Below are 17,336 nucleotides of genomic sequence, written 5' to 3'. Positions count from 1 at the left end.
AAGAAGCCAACAGATTCAATGTCTGGTAAGAGGCTCGTTAATTGACAGCTGTCTTTTTGCTCTGTCCTCACATGGTGGAATGGGTGAGGGAGCTCTCTGGAGTCTTGTGATGTTGTGATTTATAATAACTATATATTTGGTGTTCCTCTATTCCTGGCTCAGAGCTTCTAAGATCCTTGGAATTTCCTAAGTAATGTGAGCAATAAATGTGTCTTTTGTTATTCCTAACAAGCCTCTTTCAACCACACCTGAGTTTATGTTAATGAGGCAGCTTTTGGACCACCCTTAAGGATGGGGGCTACTTGCTGTGGGAAACAATGTTATGATTAGAGGGTTCCAACACCCCTGGAGATCAAGTTCCATTACCAAAGGCCAATGATTTACTTAATCATGCCTATGTAATGAAGTCTCCATAAAACTCCAAAAGGGCAGGGTTCAGAAAGCTTCCAGGTTGGTGAACAAGAAAGTGCTGGAAGGGTGGTTTTACCCCAAACTCCTGAGGAACCAAAGATACTGTGCTCAGATCCTTCCCAGATCTCACCTTTATCTCTTTATCTTTTTATCACCTGTATTCTTTATTTGGCTGTTCATTTGCATCCTTAATATCCTTTATAATAAACCAGTGATCTAGTAAGTAAACCTCTTTAGCAGATTAAAGAGGAGGTATTGGGAACCTCTGATTTATAGCCTGTCAGAAGTGTAGGTAACCACCTGGACTTGAGATTGGCATCTGAGGTGTAGTGGGAGGGGGGCAGTCATGTGGGACTGAGCTGTGGGATTGGATGCTAACTCTACATCAGAATTGAGTTAAATTGTAGGACATCCAGCTAGGGTCTTACTTCACTTTCTTTAAGGTGTCTTTTGATGATAAACAATTTCTTAATTTTTTTTTCATAGTCAGTGCTTTTTACGTTGTTTAGAAATCATTCCCTAGCTCAAGGTAAAAAAAATATCCAGTTAATGCTTTTTTTTTTTTAAGATTTTATTTATTTGACAGAGAGAGAGACAGCGAGAGAGAGAGAGAGAGAGAGAGAGAGAGAGAGAGAGAGAATACCAGCAGGGGGAGGGGGAGAGGGAGAAGCAGGCCTCCCACTGAACGGGGAGCCCGATGCAGGGCTCTATCCCAGGACTCTGAGATCATGACCTGAGCCAAAGGTTGTCGTTTAACCGACTGAGCCACCCAGGCACCCCCAGTTAATGCTTTTTTAATTAAAAATACAAGTTTTGTTTTTTAAAAAAACACATGTTTTTAATACATCTGGAGTTGATTTTTGGATATAGAATGAGACAGGGATCTAATTTCTTTTTCTATATGGATTGTATTTTTTTTCACAGCTTTATTTATTGAACAGTTACTCCTTTTTCTACTGATGTCATATGCCACTTCTGTCATCTATCAAAACATCACATAAGTGTGTGGGTTTATTTCTGAGCTCTCTATTCCATCCTATTCCTATCCTATCCCGTCCTACCCTACCCTATCCCATTCCATTCTATTCTACTCGTCCATTTATCTGAGCTTGAACAAATATGACTGTTTTAATTATTGTAGATTCATAATATTCCTGATAGTTTGTTGGGCAAGTCCTCTGCCCGACTCTTCTATGGGTGATCCTAGCCATTCTTGGTCTTTTCCTCTTCCATATGCATATACATTTTAGAATCAACTTATCAAGTTCCATGTAAAACGCTGTTGAGATTTTACATTGAAATCTATAGATAAATTGGGAGAGAATGGATATCTCCACAATATTGTCTTTCTACCCATGGACATCCTAGATATTTCTTTTATTTAGGTCTTCTTAATATTTTAATAAGGTCTTATAATTTCCTATGTGGTTCTGACACACTGTGAGATTGTTTTAACTTGATGTTCTCTGAATTATGTAAATGGACTTAAAAAATTTTTAATTTTATTGTATTATTAAAGATTTTATTTATTTTTTAAAAATTTTATTTGAGAGAGTGAGCACAAGCAGGAGGGAGAGGGAGAGAGAGAATCTGAAGCAGACTCTGCGCTGAGCTCAGAGCCCCATGCGGGGCCCGATCCCATGACCGTGAGATCATGACCTGGGCTGAAACCAAGAGTCGGATGCTTAACTGAGTGAGCCACCAAGCACCCCTTATTTTTAAGTACTCTCTATACCAAATGTGGGACTCAAACCTACAACCCCAAGATTAAGAGTCACATGTTCTACCAGACTGAGGCCAGCCAGGTGCCCCTACAAATGGATTTTTTTTTTAAACTATATTTTCTAATTGTTTGTTGCTGAGCAAAGGCTTTGAAGTCCAAGAGACAATGCTGAAAGATGTCCACAGCTACAGAAAAAAGATGTACACATCACTTACCTTACAGCAGCAGCTCAGAAAGCAGCTCAAATATCATTAGAGTGCTGCTAGGAGAGAAGCTTGACCCCTATCTCATCAAGTTCCCCTGGCCACCCAGTCAGTCATGATGAAGATAGAAGATAGTAACACACTTATGTTCCTTGTGCATGTCAGGGACAATGAGCACCAGATCAGTGTGGCAATGAAGAAGTACCGTGACAGGAGCACCTGGGTGGCTCAGTCGGTTAAGTGTCTGCCTTTGGCTCGGTTTATGGTCCCAGGGTCTTGGGATCCTGGCTCCCTGCTCAGCGGGAAGCCTGCTTCTCCCTCTCCCACTCCCCCTGCTTGTGTTCCCTCTCTCGCTGTGTCTCTCTCTCGGTCGAGTAGATACATAAAATCTTAAAAAAAAAAAAAAAGTACCACCGTGACATTGACCTGGCCAACGTCAACACTCTCATCAGGCTTGATGGAGAGAAAAGGCATAGTTTGACTCCTATGAGCTTTGTATATTGCCAACAAAATTAAGATCATCTAAGCAGTCCAGTTAGCTAATTCTAAATATAAAATTTTTTTCACCATAAAAAAACCTGAGATTGCCATCTGAGATGTAGTGGGAGGGGGGCAGTCATGTGGGACCGAGCCCTTATTCTGTGGGATTGGATACTAACTCTACATCAGAATTGTTAGCCAGCCTACTTGCTAAACTTTATTTCTAATAATTTATCTAAATATATTTTTTGAGTTTTATTTTTAAATAATCTTATAATATGCAATGAACTATAGATTTATATTCTCTTCCAATTCTTAGAACTCCAGTTTGTTTTTATCATCCTGGCTCAAACCTTCACAATGTGAATAGAAGAGGTATTAGTGGGATCTATCCCATTGTTTAAAAAGAATGATTCTAGCATTTTCCATTTAGAATGATTGCTCTGTTTTATAGATACTTCTGTGTCTTTTTGTTATGCCCTCATCATTCTTTGAGCTCTTCCTTACTTTCTGGAGCAAAAAGATGTTGCAGGTTTATCTTGTGTTTTCCCTACCCAGCCCTGGAATTAGCCATTTCTCCAAAGACCCTTGGTTTACTTAAGTGGAGGGTAATATACAGGACCAAGATCTAGGGGGTACTCACTATTATTGGTATATTATGTTGTCCCGTCTTAGTGGACAGAATGGGGACATACACATATGTATCTATATTAAAACTGTTGAGTTCACACTAATACCTCCAATTCCAATCCCAAACTATAGGGTATATTTTTAATTTCATCTTTTCCATATTTGTGACCCTCCTATTGCAGTGAGAACCCTGATTTCCATTATCCTTGATGTATTTATTTGCTCAATTCCCCCTGTATGTAACCAAACTCTTGTGTAGGCACAAAACACAAGCAGTGGGGGAGGAGCAGGGAAAGGAGGAAGGAGGAAGAGTTTTGTTTTTTGTCTTTATTTTATATTTTATAGAACCACTTCCCCTCTCTCACAAACCCTGAAGAAAAGCCACAGAATGATAGGGGAGGGGAGAAGTGCCCCCGGGGAAACAAACCAGTCCAGTCTCTGCCTTCAAGGTGAGGCTGAGAGAAGGCTAGCAGATGGAGCCAGCTGGCCCCTCCTCTTTTCTCCCAGGTGGTTCCTGGTAGCCTTTTTTTTTTTTGTAAAGATCATTTTTAAAAGAGCAGTTTTAGGTTCACAGAAAAATTGAGAGGAAGGTAGAGAGACTTCCAATAAATCCCCTACTCCTACACATGCACAGCCTTCTCCACTATTGACATCCCCCACCAAAGTGGTACATTTGTTACAACTGATGACCCTATGTGGGCATTTCATCATCACCCAAAGTCCTTAGTTGCCATTAGGATTCACTCTTGGTGTTGCACATTCTGTGACTCTGGACAAATGTATGACACATATCCACTGTTACAGTATCATATAGTTTCACTGCTCTACAAATCTGGCAGTCTTTTAAAGCTTAACTGCATTGGTTATTTTGTTTTTGAGGGTCATGGACGTGCTGGGTATGCATTTAAATGAACCCTGCTGAGAGACCACTGTGGGAGTTTGCATACCTCCATCTTCCACTGCGGGAAGCCTCCTTGGCCCTGGGGTGCCCTGCATGCACAGCATCACCATTTCTGGTTCAGCTTGTCCTGACAGCTATTTGTGTCAAGCACCTTGCTGAATTCTCGCATCATCTTGTTGGGCTCCATGGAACTTGCAATGGTCATATTCCACATTAAGTGCAGCGAGTGTGGCTTGGCCCCTCCAGGGTTGAACATCTCCACTTAGTTTTTGCTTTTTGGTTCATTCAGTTTCCATCCCAGCAAATCTCAAACAAAGATGTCTTCATATACACTTGAAGGAGAACCTGCTGAAGGAGCCCCTGTGGCCCAGGGCTGGCTGTGGCTGTTGCAAGAGGGAGAGGCTGGGGGCACACTGGGGCAAAATCTGCTGGTCCCACACCTGCTGGAGCTGCCCAGTGTATATGGAGTTTGGTTTGGATACACCCTGGGGGAAATTGGCATTATCTGGGATTCCAGCACTGCTGTTGATACTGAAGGATGAAGGGGAGGCAGCAAGGACACACTGGAGGGATGTGCTGGGCTGTAGCACTTTACAGTTACCTTCCATGGTGGGGAGGCCCGGAGACCTGGTTGGGCAACGCCCAAGCTGTCTTAGATGCTTGACATTGGCAGGAAAAGTCCGAGGAGCCTGCAGGGGAAGCAGAAGCCCTGGAGGCCCTGGGACCCTGACATGATTAGGCTGTCTTTGCCCTTCTGCATGGAGGCTAGCCAAGGCTGGCTCTCCCCCAAAGTGGGGAATTCCTGCTCTCATTTGGGCTGATAGAGAGATTGCTGTTGCAGAGGGGCCAGGGGTGGTCTTCCTCTCTGGACAGGATGGGGGCTGGTAGACATGATGGCTTTGCTGCTTGCTTTTTGCCTTGTCTCCTGACCCTCTCAAGATTTGCCAGGTTCCTCTGAGAATTCTTAGAAATTGTTATGGACTGAATTGTCTGTCTACTGCCCCCCCCCCACCCCATCCCACACCAAAGTCATATAATGAAGCTCTAACCCCCACTGTTGACTATATTGGGATATAGGACCTTTAAAGAGATGATAAAAGTTAAATTAGGTCATAAGGGTGGGGCCCTGATTTAATATGGCTGATGTCCCAATACGAAGAGGAGACACTAGGGATATATCGGTGCAGAGGAAAAGGCCATGTGAGGACAGCAAGAAAGCCAGGAAGAGAGACCTCATTAGACACCAGCCGTTACAGCACGTTGATCTTGAACTTTGAGGCTCCAGAATTGGGAGAAAATAAATTTCTGTTGTTAAAGGCACCCAGTTTGTGGCATTTTGTTACGGCCATTGTACTTGACTAATACAGCAATTAAAGGTAGGAATGACAGGTTCACTGAAACTCAGTGCTTGGGGCTGGCAGAGACCTAGTGCTATACCTTGTAGGATGGGGAGGGAGTGCTGCTGTTGGTCAGATCTGCTGAAGGCTGGGGCTTCAGGGTGAGGGTGTAGACCCGCAGCTTGGATCTCTGGTGTTCCAGGAGCAGATAGCTGGCTACCACCTCCTTGTACCTTTGGCTCATCAGTGAGTCCTGGAAATTCTCCCATGAGCAAACCGTGGACACAATCAACTCAGTTTGTGGGGTCCTTCTACTCAAGAGACTGGCTCCATGTAAGGCTTTAGTTCTTCATCTTTATGACACACATTCATCCCATGGATCCTTCATGATTTGCTCTAAAGTGCCTCTCTTGCTGGGACATTGAGAATGAGACATTTCTTGAGCAGGTTTTCACATTCCAAGCTCAAGTCAAAGAGAATATGGTATATTCAACTCACTTTTCCCTCCTGCAGCTCCCTGAAGTTCTGTGCATCAAAGGCAGGGATCCACTGACCAGCATATAGAAAATGACTCCCTGGCTCCACACAGCCAAGGTGGGTGCCTTATACTTTGGGCCCTGGTAGAGTTCCAGGGTAGCATAAACGGGGACTGCTCCAGAGGGTGTCTAACTTGTTGCCAATGGTGGATTAGTTGCTGAGCCAAAGTCTGCAGTCTTGATGTTCATGCCAGCATCCAAGAGCTAGTTTTCTGTCTTTAAGTCTCTATGGACAATGAACTTGTGATGCTGTATAGCAAACACTATTTACTATACTGTACTATAGCATGATGCTATAGTTTGCTAATAGCAAACACTATTTGGTAGAATTTGGCTTGGATCGCTTTTTCTTACATACTTTCATGAGCCACTAGGTACTCACCTCCACTAGTTTACTCCATGACAAGGAAGCTTGTCCTTAGTCTCCATCACTTCACATAATCTCACTATGTGGGGATGATCCAAAGCCTTCATGATTTTTACTTTTTGGGATAGTCTCTGGAGGCTGGAGGAATTCTGTTGAGTCTTGTTAGTGATCTTTATGGCTACCTCTTCCTAGTCAGGATGTGTCAGGCCAAGTTCACCATGGCAAAGTACCCTTGCTGATGGTCTTGAATAGCTGGTTGTTGTCAACATGGTCTCCTCAGCAGAGCTGGCTGAGAAGCCCTGCAACGTGTTGGATTAACAGCTGGGCTTGAAAGCAAGTTGTCTCAGGATCAGCTTAAGCTTGAGATAGGCTGGTGAGAAGCTTGGTCCAGGTCCAGGTCCAGGTCATCTCAAAAGAAAATCACTTCCAAAGACCACTCACTGAACTGATCTTTATAATGGAATCAAAACATAATGGCAGACTAAAAATGAACAAAGACAAATACTAACACACTGAGAAAAGAAGAAATGAGACAAAAGAATAAATTTTAAAAATAAAGAAAAAAGAAAACTGGTAAGAAGAAAAAAAGGAAAAATAAAGTGAGAAAAAAGAAAAAAATGGAAGAATGAGAAAAAGAGAAAAAAATTAGTAACAAACAAAATATACAAAAAGCCCACAATGCCAAGGAGAAAACAAGCTTACTTTAGTCAAATGTCCTTCAGGTCACTGAAAACCAGCTTCTTGAGCTGGAAGGACAGCAAACCTAGGCCCAACCATGGGCTTTTATAGGTGCTTGGAATTCCATAATAATGGCTCTTTATGAGGTCACAGCAAGAAAGTGACCTATTATGGCTGGTGATCATCCACAGTGTTTTTCTGGTTTTTTGTAGTCTCAAGAATCTGTTTGTCTTAAAAAAAAAATACCGAGAACCCCAAATAGCTTTTTGTTTATGTAGGTTATAGTTACTGATATTTACTTTATTAGGATTGAAAACCTGTATGATGCTTCAGTGGCTTTTTCATTTCTAGTTTGAAAAGCTGTAGCAACTTTTTTTGTCTTAGAGTATTTTTAAATGTCCAAATAGGTGGGAAATTTTAGTTTATCTTTTTATTAACTCTTTTCATTCTATTCATATTTCAGTTTGTATCTGTAAAATAAAATGACTCTATATAGTAAAATATAATTAAAATACCATTCTAAAAACAGTGATTCATCTATTCAGTGCCAACATTTTTAATTCTCATATATTTTGAAATCTTTTGTTTCTCAGGTTGTATGCTTGAATCGGGATCCAAAAAAGGTCCACGTATTGTGATTGGTTGATATGTCTCTTAAGCCTCTTTTAATCAGTTTTTGCTCCATCTTTTTTCTTTCATAATTTATTTTGGAGGAATTCAGTTTTCTAATGTCCTTCTGTCTGGATTTGCTGATTGTATTCCTGTGGTGTAAATTAACAAGTTCTGTATTTCCTGCAAATTGATTGTTCAGTCTTGAGGTTTAATCAGATTTTATGTGATCTTTTTGGTGAGATGCCTTCGTGGGCTCTGTGTTCTTTAATCAGGAGGTACATGGTGTCTGATGGTCTCTGTCATGTTAGTGGACTTCCATTCTCATGCCGAGATCCATTAACTCATGACAAGTGGCAAAATACTATATCATCCTTTTTAATTATTAGCTGGAATACTTTTACAACGAGAAAGGTCTATCTATTTTTATAAACTTTCTAACCCAATTACCTTGTGGTCAGAGATGACGATCTTTGATTCCTGTTCTTGAAATTTGTTGGAGGCTTTTTTAATTGTCTAATACACCTACTTTTTTTTTCCAGTTGTTTTTCATATAGGGCTTCTAGGTGAAATTTCACTTCAACAAATGTTCCTGTGACAAAAATGTATCTTGAAAGGTTCTGAGCTAAGTCAAGGGAATAAATGGCTAAGTGAGGAATTTGGGCATATGAAACATCTTGGATTTTTAAGGTCCTGAGAATATTTGAGATCTTTTTAGGGGTGAAAAGATATAAAGGCAGCCACCTACAGTGCTACCCACAGCCTTTAGAAGTGTGCCCAACATGCAGTGCATGTTCAATGTATTTTACCATTGTTATTAGTATATAATCTAGCGATCTCATTTTATATGTGGGAAACTGGGGCTCATTCATTTGTTTGTTCATTCATTAAATGTTTCCTGTGCCCATATGGTCTGAGAAGGCACTATTCCAGGTGCTGGGTAAACTGCAGAATAAAGTCCCTGAGTTGTGTTGTTTTGTTGTGGGGGGGGGGAAACAAATCAACAAATTAACAGGTAAGTTGAGAGGGTGATGAGTGATATGAAGGGAATAAACAAGGTGATGTGTTAGTGCTACTGGGTAGGGCATTACTTTGGATGGGGAGCTAACATTTCATAAGAGACTCCTGGACAGGAAGGAGCTCAATAAGGGAAGATCTAGGAAAAGGACTTTCTAAGCAGAGGGTTCCACAAGTTCAAAGGCTTTTCGGTGGAAACTGGCTTGGTGTGATCAAGTTGCAGAAAAGCCATAGGTGTGGCAAACAGGCCCAAGGGTGGTGGAAGGTGAGGGGTGGGGCGGGGGTGAAGGGGCAGAGAAGAGAATACAGTTTTTCTGGTGGATTCTACACTGGTAATTTTGTATCTCACTTTGCGTGATTCTGAGCCCTGGTATCTGTGTTTCTTCAGCAGAACATGTGCAGTTGCAAAATACAGTGTTTTAAAAAATCACTTCCCTAACCCTGTCTGCCCCTGCTTCGAAGTCTAGACCTGGCACCTTAGGAGGGCAGTTCTGAAGGAAACATGTTTGCTTTGCCACAGTCTGGGTTTTCTTTCTGGCCTCTGCAGCCTGTGTGTGCCCACGGACCTTCAGCGTGAGCTGCTGATTGCAGCAGGGTTGAAGACTCAGCCCCAGGACGATTCCTGCTTTGCGCTCTGCCCCGACCTCTGGTGGACTCGGCTTGTTAAGACATAGATCAGGCTAGACACGGGAAGCCTTTGCCTCCTATCCCCACCTGCCGGTATTTGGCTTGGAGTGTGCACTGCGTTGGGCCTCCAGGACCTGCGGAGAGGCACAATTTCAGACACTGCCATAGGGTGGCTGGATGGCTTTTGACCTTCCAGCACGTCTTACTTTGGTACAAGAACCATTCTTTAGAGTTTGGATGTCATTACTCCTGCCTGTACCTGGAGCACAATGGGTGGGCGTAGGATCCAGCCTGACCAATGGGAGCACTTCATTCCTTTGGCCTCAGGGATTGGTTCATAAAGAGCACATGACCCAAACTGGGCAAATCAAGTCTTTTCTCGGAGCTGGTACAGGAACCTTGGGAGAGAGGGCTCCTTCTTCTGGATTTAGAATTTTATAGGTCACGTGTATCTGGATTGCCAGTAGCCATGCCATTGGCCACGTTGGAGAGAGGCTGCCTGAGAATTAAATCAACATTGAGGAGGAAGGCAGGGTCTGGAAGTTCAAAGGGAGTTATCATTTCAGCTCCTGCTTATTGCCTAGAGTAGGCCAATATATTCCTTTTTATTCTTAAGCTAGTTTCAGTTGGGTTTCTGTCACTTGCAACTGGAAATCTTTTTTTTTTTAATTTTTTAAAGATTTTATTTATTTATCAGAAAGAGAGAGACAGAGGCAGGCAGAGGGAGAAGCAGACTCCTTGCTGAGCAAGGAGCCGGATGTGGGACTCGACTCCAGGACCCTGGGATCATGACCTGAGCCGAAGGCAGACGCTTAACCGACTGAGCCACCCAGGCATCCCGCAACTGGAAATCTTCTAATTAATACAATAAATACTAGCGATTGTTATAATCAAAATAGTAGTAGATAATCAAAGGTAAGTTTGAAGTAAATATGATGTGGCACTTTATGACTCTTGCCACATTTGGAATTATATTGTATAGTCATCAGTATGACTATTATAAAATGTCGGTCTCTCTATGAGCAGGATCATGTTTATTTTGCTTATCACTCTAGCTCACTGGTTGATAGTAAGTTCTCAATAAATATTTGTGGAATGAATAAATAGTTATGTGGCAATCTTTACTGGTGTGAGAATCTAATTGCCATTATCCAATACAGTGGTTATCTAGGGGAATGCCCTATTCTTCCCCAAGTTATGCTGAAGTGAAGTGTTTATCTAGGGGAATGCCCTGGTTTTCAGCAAGTTATGCTGAAGTGAAGTGTTTAGGAGTAAAGTGGGATGATGCCTGCAACTTAACTGGCTCAGCAAAAAATAAGTACATAAATAAATAAATAAATGAAAAAAATATATATCCATGTTAGAGAAGAGAAGGCAAACATGGCAAAATGCTAATCATTAGTGAAATTAAGTGGTGGCTACAGAGGTGTTCATATTATTCTTTCAACTTTTATATGCTTAAAAATGATCAAAATTTAAGTTTGCAAAAGAAAAAAGATTACCATTATTTGGATGGGCACTCATGTTTGCCCTGCCTTTAAGAAACTTCCAGTCTCACAAATGCTGTGATCCGAAGGGGCACCTGCACCCCAATGTTTATAGCAGCAATGTCCACAATAGCCAAACTATGGAAAGAGCCCAGATGTCCATTGAGAGATGAATGCATAAAGAAGATGTGATATATATATATACACATTTATATACAATGGAATATTACTCAGGCATCAAAAAATTGAAATCTTGCCATTTGTAATGATGTGGATAAAACTAGAGAGTATTATGCTAAGTGAAATAAGTCAGAGAAAGACAATTATATGATTTCACTCATATGTGGAATTTAAGAAACAAAACAGGATCATAAGGGAAGGGAGGGAAAAATAAAACAAGATGAAATCAAAGAGGGAGACAAACCATAAGAGACTCTTAATCATAGGAAACAAACTGAGGGTTGCTGGAAGGGAGGGGGATGGGGGGATGGGGTAACTGGGTGATGGCCATTAAGGAGGGCACATGATGTAATAAGCACTGGGTGTTATATGCAACTGATAAATCACTGAACTCCACCTCTGAAACTAATAATACACTATATGTTAATTAATTGAATTTAAATAAACAAAATTTAAAAAAAAGAATCGTCCAATCTCCAAATTCTAGGACAAATACACCAGAGAAAGACCATTTGCATTACAAAAGAATTTTTCATTTTCCAGGAAAAAAACCCCTCAAGTCTTTAAATAATAGTAATTAAAAGGGTCCAATGAAGGCACAGAGTTCAGCGGTAGGGGAAAGTGGGATTAGCCCTATAGAGCAAATCTTCTCCTTCCCTTCCTTCCTCCTTCCCTCCCCAACCTTTTCTCTTTCTTTTCTCCTCCTCCTCCTTCTTCTTCTTCTTGTAAAATAGAATAGATTTTTTTTCTTTAGATTCTAAAGTCACTGTAAAAGAAAAGTTCAGGCACTAAAGAAAGGTATAAAGGAGATAGTAACCCATCACAGGTTTAAGGTATTGTGATCCCTCTATTGCATGACCTAGTATTTAGCCACATATATTAATTTTATTCATGAAGCAGGAAAAGATAGACCTCCAGCATTATTTTTCATGGTGCTGGCATCATCATATCATCATAACCATCATTACCTCTTCACCATCATTGGAGGCTTGTTATGTCAAGCACTGTGCTAAGTGCTTTACCTGCTCTGATTCTCGCAAATAGCTCCATGAATAAGAGGAAAGCATGGTTTTGAGAGGTTAACTTGCCAAAGGCTGAGTGGAACTTTAAACCTGGCTGGCTGACTCCAGAGGGATCACAATACCTTAAAAGAAGAAAGAGAAAAAGAAGAAAAAGATAGGAAAGAGAAGGTTGGGGAGGGAAGGAGGGAGGAAGGGAAGGAGAAGATTTGCTCTATAGGGCTAATCCCAGAGCCTGTGCTCTTAATCACGCACCATTATTTTTATCTAGGTCTCTAACTTTGTGTGTTTTAGTTATTTCTCAGTCTTAACATTTATAAACAATGCTGCCAGGAATATCTCAGGATAAACATTTTTATGAGTCCTCAAAAATCTCAGCCCTTAGGACCCCTGGGCTGTATTTCTTCCTGAAATATTAATGAGGCAGATATTCTTACTAAGTAAATGGGAAAATATACCCAGCAGTGAGTCTTCCTATAAAGTCGTGCTGCCAACAGTTGGAAGGGAGTCTTCTGATTGATCTCGTCTGGGTAAGAATCTTCTGTAATAATGACTTAGTAACAGAAGTGATTACAATAGTAGTAACACCCCCAAACACCTTGCTATGTGCCACGCACTGGGCCATGCCTTTTTCCTTTGTGATTTTCTTAATCTTTAAAATAATCCTGTGAGGTAGGTGTTATCCCACTGTGTTCAGAGGAGAGCAAACATCCTGTGGCATCCCTGACTATGGGGACAGCTTTTGCTTACACCTGTTTATGAAGGGGGAACTCTGTTTTGCAAAGCAGACTGGACCACTTGTGGATTGCCCAAATTGCTTACTTACTCTTTTAAGTAAGAATTCCCTTAAAATCACTGCAGAATTCACTAAATCTCTTTTCACACAATAGAGCTTGCACTTAAAAAAAAAAATGACAGTGAGCACAACTGCCATTGTTGAGTACTTGCAAGGGGCTAGCATTTGTTCTCAGTGCAGTTCTCACAAGTATTACCTCGTTTATGCACCACGATCTTGTGTATGTGCGGGGGGGGGTATTATTTTCTCCATTTTATATATGAGGTGGTTGAGCCCTGTAGCTATTGAGTGCCAAGGCCAAGACAGTCCCCTCTCACCTGCCTGTATTTATCTGTGGCTTTAGAACCTGACCTCCCTAGCAAGATGCCCAAGGGCAGAAGAGTGAAGCTGGTCAGTGGCGTCAGCCAGTTTAGAAAGACAGAAAGCAGCTGACCAAGCTCCTTCCCCAAGCTTTGCAGGTTTCAGAGTTTCATACAGTATGTGTGTATGTTGGAACAAGGAAAATTTACATGAAAGACTAGCAAACATTAATTACCCTATCAACAAACATTATCTAGTCACATCTATTGATGTATAGGGGCTTCTGTTAAAGCCTAATGGTAGACACTTTGCCAGGAGCGAATTTACCTTAGAATCTATTCTACATACTCTTCTGTTGTGGGTTGAATTCTGTGTCCCTCAAAGATGTTGAAGTCCTAAGTCCCAGCACCTATGAGCGTGACCTTGCTTGGAAATAGGATCTTTGTAGATGTCATCAAGTTGAAATGAAGTGTGAGGGTGGGCCCTAATCCAGTGTGACTGGGGTTCTTATAAGAAAAGGAAAGTGCCATGTGAAGACCCAGACACACAGCGAGAGCGCCATATGGCAAAAGAGGCAGAGATTTGAGTGCAGCTGCTGCAGGACAAGGGACACCAAGGATTGAAGCCACTACCAGAAGCTAGAAAGACAAGGATTCTATCCAGAGTCTTAGAGAGCATGGTCCTGCTGACACCTTGATTTCAGACATTTAGCATCCAGAGCTGTGGAGAAATAAATTTCTTTTGTTTTAAGCCCTCAGGTTTGTGGTACTTTGTTACAGAAGCTCTAAGAATCTAATACAAGCTCCCATTCATGGATAGGGGTTGATAAATTATTCGAAAGATTGGATGCAGAGTTGCATAGAAACTTTCCTTTTTTGTTCATTCCCTCTGAGGTTTTCAAATATCAGTGCATATAAACAAAAACACATAAATGTATTCTATAGGTGGTTTAGAGTATTTTTGTGGATAATTTTGACTGTCTGAAATTTTCTTATTTGATCATTTAGAATGTAACCCCTAATCTTCTTTGTATGGTGTTTCTCTTTGCTTTCTCTCCCCTGGACAAAATTCTTCCCATTTTTCTTGCAATATTTTTCTAGACCCCTCACCAACCTAATGTGTTCTCCTTTGAATATATTACAGTGGATCAGTGTCCCTCATAAAATGTGGTACTCAGTATAGGAATTACAGTGGGACTGTTACTGTCCTTTCCTTGGATATGGACACTGTACTTCTACCAATGAAATCTAACTTTGCTTTTTTTTTTTTTAAGCAACCACATATCAGTTATTTAAATGAAACCCTATGTCTTTTTTTTTTGCAAGCAATAAAAATATTTATTTTAATTTTTACTGTGAACATATATTACTTTTAAAAAATTTAGTGATGTAACAAAATGGAAGGGCTAATTTAAGTAAAAAGGATATGAAATTGTTTGCTATAATTATAACTACAAAACACAAAAACAAAGCAAAAAAAAAAAACAAAACAGGACATGCCTTTACAGAATGGAGGAAATAAACCAGAACGTTCACATTATTGTTCACCTCCAATGCCCTAGCTCCTAGCATTGATAACTACTTGGTGTTCTTCAGTGAGTATTGGTATTAGAGATGAATTCATTCCAAATTCGCCGTAATGAGATTATATAACTTTCATCGTGAAGAAAATATACAAGTATATAAAAATAAGACTGATTTCATACCCCAAAAACAGTAAGACAAGGGAAGGGGCTTTAATGTTGTTCACAGAAAGATATCAAATGCCAGATCTATAATAAATTAAAGTTACAAACAGAAAAACCATGTCGTTCAGACTAATGGAATGTGAAGTTACTGGGGAAAAAATGAATTATTTTCCATGTGGAATGACAAAGCTTATCTATACCACTTCAACGCTTTTGACGACTCTGGAATTTGTCTTTTTAAAAAAACACATAGCTCCTAAACCAGATTTACCAGATAACCATTCTACACCTTTTTAAAAACACCAAAATATAGGTGTTTTAAGACACTTGGATATACGTGTCATATTGCTCCCATTAAATTTTATTTTGTGCAAATAATAGATAAATAAGTCCTGGAGACCTAATACACAGAACAGTGATTATAGACAACAAAACTTTGTTATAAAATTAAACTTGCTAAGAGAGTAGATCTTAATTTTTCCCAACACTAGAAGAAATGGAAGTCATGTGATGTGATAGAGGTGTTAGCTAATGTTATAGTGACAACCAAAGCAAAGTAAATGTATCAAATCAGTATGCTGTATACTTTAAACTAACAAAATGTTGTATGTCAAATATATCTCAATGAAGAAAGTCTATAAAATTCTTCAATTTTGTTTTTTCTCAGTCTCTCTCTTTTTCTCTTCTAGCTTGTTGAAATAGTCTTGGTCCCATGAAAGCATCCTCCCTGTTGTCATCTCCAGGTTTAATAAATAAATTTGCCTTTTAAAAGTATTAACTTTCCTTGACTTTCTTCCTGTAGGTTTGTGCCATGTTTTGGCATTCAGATTTGGCTGGGTCTCCCTCTCCTATTTGTGTGGCCCCTGTGGGAGTTTTGTGTGTTGTTAAATACATTTCTTTCTTTAGATGCTGGCTTCTCTTCCTATCTCTTGAGGTGAATGTGAATTTTTTTAGTCAGAATGTTATTAAGACAGACTTAATACCTTTAGATTGTAACAATCTTTTAAGAATAACAATGTGATAATAACATTATATTTTGTTGAGAGGCTGAAAAGAACTTATTAGTAAGATAATAAAACTCACTAATAATTAGTGGGTTTCTTTTTATGTACTATGCATGCTCATTTAAGAAACATATTTTATTGAGGTGAAAGTCACATATCATAAAATTAACCATTTTAAAATGATCAGTTCAGTGGTATTAAATATATTCATAATGTTGTACAATCACCACTCCATTTCCAAAACAATTTCATCACCCAAAAGTAAAACCCTTTACCCATTAAGCATATTCTTCCACACTCCCCTCCTCTCAGCTCCTGGCAACGACCATTCTGCTTTCTATGTTTCAGTGGTCTTACTTATTTTGGATATTTCATATAAATGAAATCTGTATGTGACTTTTTGTGCCTGGTTTTTTTCGGTTAGGATGGTTTGCAGGTTCATCCATGTTGTAGCATGTAGCAGTATTTTATTCCTTTTTATGGATGAATAATATTCTATTGTGTTTGTCCATTCATCTGTTGATGATGATTTGTGATGTTTTCATCTTTGGGCTATTGTGAATAGTGCGGCTATGGGCATGCATGTATATGTACTTGTTTTAGCAGTATCTTATAAACTGTGCCTTTTAAGAATTTGAAAAATGTGATCACTATGTTTTTAGGAAACCTTTATTTGGGTAACTGCAGTTCATAAATGGAATGGTATCTCCACAGAAGTTTCTTGCCTTTTGTAGCGCTTGCCCTCCCCTGGATTATGTTCCCATTTCTGGGCTATTTTTCAGGATGAGTGAGTAAATCACCATCGTCATCATCCTCCTGATATTGGAGATAGTAGTTGTCATTTGAGAGTACATTATATGATTAATGCTGTTATTATCCCCACTTTACAGACGGAGAGACTGAAGCTTATGAAATTTAAGCACTTTTTCCAGGTTATACACTAGTAATAGAGCAGGGACTAAAACCCAGATCTTTTATGATTCTAAAACTGTAGGTATGTGATGATTATGTGCCCGAGTTTCCTATCTTTCATGAAGGTGACTTAAAAAAAATTGCAGTGGATACCTGCTGACCATCAGTGATAATAAACCATTCATCAGTGAGTCCTGAAATCAATTTAGTGGGGCACAGACCTCATTAAAAGCTGAAATGGAATGGAATAGGATGGAAAATATCATGTAGTAAGGGTATTACTCTATGCAACTTTCATTTCAGTTACATGTGTGTGGCATGTCTGCACTGGGTCATGATGTAAAATGTATTTCTTATTGTGGGTTGCAGTAAAAAATATTTGAAAACCCTGCACTAACCTACTCATACGTTCATTTTCTTCCCCCCTAATGT

The 17,336-nt window shown here is 39.9% G+C and overlaps 1 pseudogene; it reads right to left on the bottom strand.

Annotated features, from left to right (window-relative positions):
• Positions 1–4,290: 4,290 nt before the first annotated feature.
• Positions 4,291–6,902, bottom strand: LOC110585377 (annotated as a pseudogene).
• Positions 6,903–17,336: the final 10,434 nt, after the last annotated feature.

This window comes from Neomonachus schauinslandi, chromosome 7 (assembly GCF_002201575.2).
Source record: "Neomonachus schauinslandi chromosome 7, ASM220157v2, whole genome shotgun sequence".
In the NCBI taxonomy this organism is placed as follows: Eukaryota; Metazoa; Chordata; class Mammalia; order Carnivora; family Phocidae; genus Neomonachus; species Neomonachus schauinslandi.
This window is presented reverse-complemented; position numbering and strand designations above follow the sequence as displayed.